Source organism: Bison bison, unplaced genomic scaffold (assembly GCF_000754665.1).
Source record: "Bison bison bison isolate TAMUID 2011002044 unplaced genomic scaffold, Bison_UMD1.0 scf7180017864304, whole genome shotgun sequence".
NCBI classification, from domain to species: Eukaryota; Metazoa; Chordata; class Mammalia; order Artiodactyla; family Bovidae; genus Bison; species Bison bison.
The window spans coordinates 8,842,198-8,849,158 of record NW_011494876.1 but is presented as its reverse complement, the minus strand read 5'-3'; positions in this window follow the sequence as shown (position 1 = coordinate 8,849,158).

Sequence of the window (6,961 nt, the reverse complement as noted above, 5' to 3'; positions counted from 1 at the left end):
CGTGAGTTTGAGTGAACTCCGGGAGTTGGTGATGGACAGGGAGGGCTGGCATGCTGCGATTCATGGGGTCACAAAGAGTCGGACACGACTGAGTGACTGAACTGAACTGAAAAGCCCTCTGAATCCATTCCCCCTCCTGTGTTCACAAGCTAAGACCTCAATACAGGTGGTAACCATTTCTCATCTGGACCTGCAAGTTGCTTCTGAATGGTCTTTCTGCCTCCAACCCATCTTCCATTTGGCCATGATTCTAAAATGTACAGTTGATCATGTCCATTGCCTGCTTAAAAATTTTTCAGTGGCTCCTCATTGCATTCAGGATAAAAAACAAATACATTAACATGACACTTGGGGTCCTTTGCAAGCTTGTTCCTGTCTCCTCGTCTAATCTCTCTCTACGTCATTCTTTAAACATACTGCACCGCAGTCATGCTGAACTAATTCTTGTTTTTTCAAATGAGCCATGCCTCTTACTTCTGTCAAGCTGCTCCTTCAGCCTGAAATGTTTCCCCTTTCTCTACTTTACCTCTACCTGTAAGCTCCTTCTTATCTTTGAAGACTCACCTCATGTCCCCCTCTTTTCTTTCTGAAGACATTGCTGATCTATTTAGGCAGAGTTTCATGTAGACATTTATTCTGTAGAGTCTATAGTATAGTTTTTTTTTTTTTTTGATTCATAACAAATTGTCTCAAGACTTAGAGGCTTAGAACAATAATAAACATTTATTACCTCTTATAGTTTCTATGGGTTGGGAATATGGAAGCCACTTGCCTGGGAAGTTCTGAATAGGCTTTTCTCATGAAACTCAGTCAAATGTCAGCTGGGCTGCAGTCATCTGAAGGCTTGAACGGGGCTGGAAGATCCACCTTCAATGGCTTATTCACCTGGCTGGCAAGTTGGTCCTGGATGTTGGGCAAGGCCTCAGTTCCTACTCTTGTGGGCCTTTCCACAGAGCAGCTTTCAAGTCTTCATGAGATGGCTGCTGGCCTACCCCAAAGCAAGCAATTTAAGAGACCAAAGCAGAAGTTGCAAATCTTTTACAAACTACCCATGGGAGTCACCCACTGTAACCTCTGCTATATGCTGTTGTTCACATGGACTGGCCTTGGTTCATTGTAGAAGAAGACTACACAAAGACATAAATATATATTAAAAAAGATAAGGCTCTTTAGGAACCTTCTTGGAGACTGGCTATGGCATACAGAGTAACAAATAAAGTTCATGATACCTTACTAGCCAGTGACTACCAAATAAGATCATATTTACCTTTATTGTTCAAATTATGATGGCTTAAGCACTCATGGCCTATTTCCTGGAATAAGGAACCTCCTACTCTATATTTCTTTTCTTTTTAAAATTTATTTCTTTTGGCTGCACCAGGTCTTTATTGTGGCATGTGGGAACTTTAGTTGCAACATGCACTCTCTTAATTGTTGCATGTGGGATCAAGTTCCCTGAGAAGGGATCAAATCCAGGCCCCGGGCATTGGGAGTGTGGACCACTGGGGAAGTCCCTCTTCATATTTCTGATGTAGCTCTTCTGTTCTCAGGAACAGCCCTTCCTGTACTTCTGCCCCAACTTTCTGGACCTGCTGCAGCTGAACTGTCTCTCACCTTTATGAGGACAGTGGGCACGGCTGTCTTAGACAATTGACTGTGCCCATGGCTTCTACCATGGACTTTGAGAAGTGCTTGATATTCTTCCAGGAAAATAAAACAAGATCAAGAACACAACTGAGGCCAGGTTGTAACAGTTAGCAAGTCTTTTCAGAAGGCTTGAGAATATCAGAAAAGAAGTGAAATAGACAAGGTGACATACTGCTATTAGTAGCGGCTACTCTGAGAGGTCCACAATCTAAACTTATCCTCAGAATGGTACGAACCAAGGTCCTCTGGAAAACACCATCAGCAGGTGCCTTATGTCCTCCAAAAAACAAAGTGCCACACAGCCTGTCATTAGTCTAATTTCTCAGGTCTGGGATTTTCAGTCTGTAAATACCACCACAGGTAGAATGCCACGATCCATGCCATGGCATGCTGGGCCAGGCACTCTGTTCTTGTTGACAGCCTGCTCTCCAGCACTTGCTGAAGAGAATAAGCCTGTTTGCTCTTCCAGCATTCCTTTTCTTCCCACTTCTATGACCCTCCCAAACAAAGAATAATCCAAAGAATAGTCCTCTGTATTCTACAAGGGTATGTGGTAATGTTTAAGCACAGGGTAGTCTAAATCCATACTTAGGGAAAAACATTTCCTTATAGAAATCATAACTTATCATTAAAGCATAAAACTACTGAGAGAGAAAGTAGCATTGACATACATACACCACCCTGTGTAAAACAGACAGCTGGTGAGAAGTTCCAGTATAACACAGGGAGCCCAGCCTGGAGCTCTGTGATGACCTAGTGGGGTGGGATGGGAGGAGGGGAGGGCAGCTTAAGGGAGAGGTGATATATGTAAATTATGGCTGATTCACGTTGTTGTATGGCAGAAGCCAACGCAATGTTGTAAAGCAATTTTCCTCCAATTAAAAAACAGAAACAAAAACTACTAAGAGACGTCTTGTTAACAGCCTGAAACATCTACATTTGCTTTACCTTTAATTATTTCAGGCTTTCTTCAAGAGCTAGACTCGGGTGGATTGCTTTATATTTACATGTAGAGACTCCATCAGGATGTTTCCCAGCACTTAGGGAGAGTTAGTACCCAGGGGAAATTAGATCCTATGCTTTTAGAAGGTAGTTTTCCCAGCTGCTTTACTCATCAAGGTTAAAAAATAAAATCCTGGCTTCTGCCAGCCTGGTTATATCACCTGCCGTATTTACTTCTTGGAAAGCATGTCTCCCCTTCATTAGAGAGCCCAGAGGTCAGGGAGCAAAAATAGGAGCTGAAGGGAATAAATAATGCCTGGAAATAGAAAATAATGTCCAGCAGATTGTTATGTGGAAACAGTGGGCTGTCGTGAAATGGCAAGAGATTTTGATGTAAGTCTACTTTATGGTGGATGCTTCCCTTATGGTGGGGTAACTCAGACTGAACTTCCCTGAGCCTTGTAAATGATGTAAAATGATGGTAATAATCTCTACCTTACAGAGTCTAGTATTAAATGAAAAAAAATATATATGATCAAGTCCCGGCAGGCAGGTCATGCTCCAGCTACAGCACTGGATGGTAGGAATAGAATGGTGAACAAATAAAAATGAGTCACTGTCTTCATTGAGATTTCAGTCCAGAAGGGAAGACAGGCATTAAACAAAGAACTATCTAATTATGATTTGTAATGACTTGACCTATTTTAGGCTGGCATGGAATGTGGTCTTGACATAGTGATGCCAAAGGTGGAGAGTCAGGGTTAGGGAGAATGTGTCAGGCTTCCGTCAGAGCTTTCTAGGCTGCTGGAAGGTGCTCAATAAATGGGAGCTGCTGTAATAATTACTATTATTATCATTATTAATTTCGTAAATATTTATTGAGTATCTACCATGTGTACTATGCTACTGTGCCTACTGAGGATATGCTAAATGTGTGAATTTAAGCAAATATCTTAACTTCTTTGGGCCTCATTATGTTCTCTGTAAATTGGGGACATTAACAGTACCTACCTCTTTAGTCTTCTTTGAGGATCCAAATGAAATAGTGTATATAAAGTGTTTAACAAATTGCCTGGCAAAAAGAGAAGATAATGTATGTTAGTAATATTACTATTCCTCAGTAGTCAGGGCCAGCTACAGAATTTGCAGGGCTCAGTGTAAAATGAAAGTACAGGGCTCTTTGTTTAAAAAGTAATAAGAATTTCAGGACAGCAACAGCAAAGCATTAAACCAAGTGAGGGGCCCTGTATGACTGCATAGTAAACACAATCATGAAGACAGCCCTGTCACTAGTTATGTCATATATATGTATTTATATGCTTAACTATCCAAGAAGCTTGAATTTTTTTGTGGGGGATGGGGGCAGACACAACTTCTATAACTGTCAGCTGAATTTAGTTTATAAGAAGCATATATATTCAACATATCAATATATCAATAGATAATTGGTGATATTTTCCTCAAATTTTTATTATGAAAATTGTTAAAGTGCAAAATTATAAGAATTTCATAATGAACACATGTATATATACATCAACTAGGTTGTACAATTAGCATTTTATTATATTTGCTTTATTATATATTCATCTATCTATTCCTCAAAACTTCTGTTAATCTATATTGTTTTTGGTGCCTTTCAAAGTAAATTCCAGACATCAATATCACTTACTGAAATCCATTTTTTTTCCTTTTGATGTAATATTGACATATAGAGGAGCATGCTAAATGTGTTGAGTTTTGACAAATACATATACCTCTGTGACCTTTAGAACATTACCCGTCACCCTAAAACCTTCCTTCATACCTTTTCCAAGTTAATCTCCATCTCCAACTTCCATAAGAGACAACTGCTGTTCTGATTTTTTTTCCTGGAGCTTATAATCTTCAAAAGTACTTCATAAGTACTTAGCTTCAGTGCTGTCTCAAACGGGTGCACAGAAAATTCTGTAGACTGTAAAACAGGAAAGACAATTCTAGAATACTGTGTTGCAATCAACAAATATTTGTTGAGTCAAAGAGTAAAACTATTGAAATCACTTGAATGCTTTTTCTTTTTCTTTATTTATTTTTCTTTTCGGCCACGCTGGCGGCTTGTTGGATCTTAGTTCCCCAACCAGGGATCAAACCCAAGCCCTTGGCAGTGAAAGCACAGTCCTAACCACTGGACTGCCAGAGAATTCCCACCTTTTTCTTTTTAATAGTTTAATCTTCTGGTAAAAATTATAATAATGTATACTCCAGAAAAGTGTAAATAATATGGAAAAATAAAGAGAGGACATTAAAAACCACCCATCATGGAGGAATAAACATTTAAAAATATTCTATGAAATTTCTCCCAGATATCTGTGCATATATACATATAGTGATCTGTGGATGAAATTTAATAAAAACGGATACACATGTATGATCCATTTCTATCACTGACAAGTGCTGCACTGAGTTACAACATGAGCACATTTTACAAGCTGATTTATGATTCCAAAATGCCATCCAAAGAGGAGGCACGGATTTACATCCACTGACTGGTTATGTTTTAAATTCTTAAGGATGGAAAATAAATGTTTGTTTTATATTTTTTTCTTGAGGGTAGAAGAGAGAAACAGGTGAAGGGCTAGTAAGTGCCCCCAAAAGCACATCAGTCCAGTTGAACTCAGTTCAATAAGTAATTACTAAGCAAAGATAAGAGGGCTTCCTAGGTTGGTGCTAGTTGTAAAGAACCTGCCTACAAATGCAGGAGACATAAGAGACACGGATTCAATCCTTCAGTCGGGAAGATCCCCTGGAGGAGGGCATGGCAACCCACTCCAGTATTCTTGTTTGGAGAATTCCATGACAGAGGAGCCAGGTGGGCTAGAGTCCATAGCATCGCAGTTGGACACAACTGAAGTGACTTAGCATGCATGCATGCAAAGTTAAGACTAGCTGCTGGGAACAGAAAAGATAAGGCATGAACCCAATATGTAGAATGCTCATACCCTAACCAGAGAAGGCAATGGCACCCCACTCCAGTACTTTTGCCTGGAAAATCCTATGGACGGAGGAGTCTGCAGTCCATGGGGTCGCGAAGAGTCGGGACACGACTGAGTGACTTCACTTTCACTTTTCACTTTCATGCATTGGAGAAGGAAATGGCAACCCACTCCAGTATTCTTGCCTGGAGAATCCCAGGGATGGGGGAGCCTGGTGGGCTGCCGTCTATGGGGTCGCACAGAGTCAGACACGACTGAAGTGACTTAGCAGCAGCAGCAGCATACCCTAACAGGACAATTTCTTTGACTACAGGGATTTATCCTTACTTGAGCCTACATAATGAGGGAGGATCATAAGGATCTCCTCCCAAAAGAGCACTGAGTCCTACATTAAATTTGGTACAAAACTCAAAAGATATAAGTGAAAAGCAAGTCTCCCTCCTGTCCTTCTTTCCTACATCTCTCACCCAGTGTTTGATTCTTTAGGGTTTACCACTGTTACTGATTTCCTGTATCTCTTCCCAGAAAACGCTCTGCATATATATACAGGCATATGCCAAGCAAGCAAAAATATTAGTTGTCCACTCATTGCTTACTCATTCAAGCAATTTAAAAATACAATTGTGTGATACCTACACATAATTTTGCATGTTGCTCTTAACATTATACCTTGGAGATTGCTCCATATTTATTTATATGGAGGTGCTTCATTTATTTTTAGCTTGGAAATCATTACATAGCCACTCTTAGAGTGTCTTCATTCTTTTGTTTTCTTTAACTATCTCCACAATATACCACTTTGTGAATGTAATTTATTTAACTGGTACATTATTGATGGACCCCAAGTTTAGTCCCGATATTTTGCTAATATGATCCTGCAGTGACTGAAAAGATAAGGCATGAACCCAATGATTTACATGAATCATCTGGCTTTGAATCGAGTTAGTAAGTACTTGGTAGAGGCATTTGTTGGGTTATAGATGAATATTTAGAAGTACAAAGCATTAAATATATATGCCGTGTCTGAAGTATGTTCCCCTAAAACCACTGTTAAAACAAAACAAAAGCCTAAGAGCCAACAGGAAATCTCCACCCACTTAGTCAGACTCCTCAGGAGCAGTAAATAGACAGGCCTATCCAGTGTCTTCCAGGTTCACAGAGGAGCTTTGTCACACTAGTAGTAGCTCATTGTAGAGTCCATGCTTTGGCACTAAGAACTTCCCCTAGAGAGTTTGGATCTAGCAATATAGCATACAAATATTCACTTGTCACACAAATAATTCATCAAAAGGCCTTGGGAAACGCAAACGCAGAAACAGATTTCCTCTTGCCCTTCCCATTGATTTTTTTCCCCTTCATTTTGAAATAATTATACTTAGAGAAGAGTTTCAAGAATAGCTCAA